We start from the raw sequence: 2,877 nt of genomic DNA, 5'->3' as shown, positions 1-2,877 counted from the left end.
CAGCCTGTGCAGCCAACGACCACTGAACTCTCCCAACTCTACGTGGAGCAGCGAGAAATGAAGGGGAGGAGCCAGAGACAGTATCTGTCTCACAGGGGTGTTCACAACATTGACCTCCTATTCCAAGAGGGGCGTCCTCGCCCCTCTCTTTCTCAGCAGCATCCGGCGGAAAGGATGTCCCCGATTCTCAGGCTTTCTGTGGTGTCTTGAGTTTGCTCTCTCCTCCCTGTGATCATTTTCTTCCCCTGAGGAAGAAGAGGCACATGAAGACCCTCAGAGGTCTTCTTCCCTCCTCCCTGGACTTACACCACTCCCAGTATCAGTGCTGCTTTAGTTACCCACACATTCCCTCCTTAAGGGGCCAGGCCTCTTCCCACAGGGGATGCTCTCATTAAAAGCAGTGGCCACTGCCCCATAGAACTGTGGCCTTTATCAGGGCTGTAGCAGGTCAGGGTACAGGAGCCCAGGCTGCTGTGGTCTCCTGGCAGCCCCATCCTGCTAATGAGAGCCCAGGGAAGGAGCTGGTCCTTTGAAGATGGGTCTGGAAGCTCTCTCCTGTGATCAGTGACGGAAGCCTGGAGTCCTGGGTTAGTCAAATGACAAGCTTGGGCTCTTTTATGATGAAAGGAACTCCTTACTGAAAACCAAATTACAAATTAATTAGCAGCTTCCTCTGGGGCCAGGTCATCAACACCACTCCATGAGGACTTTCGAGCATGAGCCCCCTGCCCCCAAGAGTACAGAAAGGTCCCGGGCAGAATGGGGCTGGAGGACATTAGCAATTCAGGTCCTTGTAGCCCAGGTAGTGGCAGCCTCTCCAACGTGACATCTAACCCCCGCCCAGCCTCCCTCAAGGGTGGCCCCCGGCCCTCCTAGGTCTGCTCCAGCAGCATGAGCCGCCGGCCGCAGCCGTGCCTGGGTTATGCCTGCCAGCCCCTGACATGAGTGCCCTCCGTCTGCACGTCCGCCACCTACCGGACAGCCAGCTGCGTCTCCAAGGCCTACCTGTCCAGTCCTGCCGGCCCAGCAGCCGTGGGCCGACCAGTGGCATCTCCAGCTCCATAGGTACCTGCAGCTGGTCCTGCAAAGGCTCCTTCAATGGCAACAAGAAGGGGACCATGCAGTCCCTGAACAACTGCCTGACCAATTACCCGGAGAAGGTGCGGCAGCTGAAGAGGGACAACACGGAGCTGGAGTGAGAGGTTTAAGGGGCCTGCCTGTCTGAAGTGCACACCTTGTGTCCGGACTACCAGTCTTATTTCAAGACTGTTGAGGAACTTCAGCAGAAGGTGAGGGCAAGTGGTGAACAGATTCCCTGGGAGGGCGATGGGAATAGCTGGCCTTCCAGATTTGAATCTCATTAACTGATGAAGCGATGGTCAGGGAAAGAGACTTCCCTAGGGTGTAGAATTATCTCATGATTTGAGTGCTCAGCCAGAGCCCTTAATCTGGAAAAAGGTCTGAGATCTAGCCTCAATTCTGTCATTGATCCATTACATGACTCTAGGAGGTCCCTTCCCTGGGCCTCAGTTTCCTCATGTGTAAAATGGGGGTAATGGTGGTCCTTATGTTGAGAAGATTCCATGGGTTGATGCCGGTAACGTACTTAGCACAGCCCCTGGTACCTGGTGAGTTTTCAGTAAATGTAAGTGCTTGTTAAGGACCCTTCTAACTGTCATGTAAATGAATCCACACTTAACAAAGTCTTTCCTTCCATGTTGCTCATTGCATCCAAAGTGGGGCATGCAGCTTATGAAGACCCAGGTACTTAAAACAAAACAAAACAAACTTATGTTCTTGAAGGACCAGCAGTTCGCTGAATATCCCTCGGAGTTCCAGGACCTTCTGCAGGGATGGCTGCGGGACCGCTGAGCCCTATCAGTCCTCATTTGTGTTCTTTTTCTTTCTTCTTGTCCTGGACTGACCCCCTCTGTGTGCTGTGGCCCCTAGGTTCTGTGTACCAAGGCAGAGAATGCCAAGATGGTTGAGCACATTGACAACACCAAGCTGGCAGCTGACAGCTTCAGGACCGAGTGAGTTTGGCCAGCAGCTGGGGGAGATTCGCTCCCGCACATGCTTGGGGGCCACGATCCACTGGTTCCACCGACAGTCGGAAAAGCTCCAGCCGTGCCAGGCCTTCCCTGAGCTCTGTATTCAAGTTCATTCCTCAGTTACTGACCTGGTCCTTACCCAGGTCTGAGACCGATCTGGCCCTGCGGCCACTGGTGGAGGCCGACGCCAATGGCCTGCGCGGAATCCTGCACGAGCTGACCCTGTGCAAAGCTGACCTGGAGATGCAGGTGGAGTCCCTGAAGGAGGAGCTGATGTGCCTCCAGAAGAACCACAAGGAGGTGAGAATTGAAGTCCTGCTGAGGTGGCCTAGGAAGGAGAGTGGGAAGAATGTGGGGTTTTGGGACTGGTAGATGTGGATTGAAATTCCTAGGCCTGCCGCATATCATTTCTGTGACTTTCCTGGTTTATTTAACTTTTCTGAGCCTCCTCTGTAAAATGGGAACAATTCTATCAACCAGGGCGGCTGTGAGAATTCAGTGAGGTCACAGGTCATAAACACCTGTCCCTTGGTTGCTATTTGGAAATGCTAACCACCTTCCTTCTGCATTTCCTGGAACTACGTGATCACCAAGTGCTTGCGGTGACTTGTTTTTCTCAGGAGAGCCACATACTAGGGGTAGAGCGGTGCAAGGTGCCCGAGGGGGTTGTTTTCCGGAACTGACGCGGAATGGCCAGTGGGTCTCTGCTAGCCTGGGCTGTGGGACTGACCCCCATCTCTTCTAAGGCAGAGCTGAACTGCAGTGATTTTCTTTTTTCTCTCCCCATCCTTGGTCCCCTTTCTCTCGTCTGTTTGCATGTAATACA

The 2,877-nt window shown here is 53.5% G+C and overlaps 1 pseudogene; it reads left to right on the top strand.

Annotated features, from left to right (window-relative positions):
* The first annotated feature begins 891 nt into the window (after positions 1-891).
* Positions 892-2,423, top strand: LOC135323128 (keratin, type I cuticular Ha2-like; annotated as a pseudogene).
* The last annotated feature ends 454 nt before the right edge of the window (positions 2,424-2,877 follow it).

Source organism: Camelus dromedarius, chromosome 16, assembly GCF_036321535.1.
Source record: "Camelus dromedarius isolate mCamDro1 chromosome 16, mCamDro1.pat, whole genome shotgun sequence".
NCBI lineage: Eukaryota > Metazoa > Chordata > Mammalia > Artiodactyla > Camelidae > Camelus > Camelus dromedarius.
This window is presented reverse-complemented; position numbering and strand designations above follow the sequence as displayed.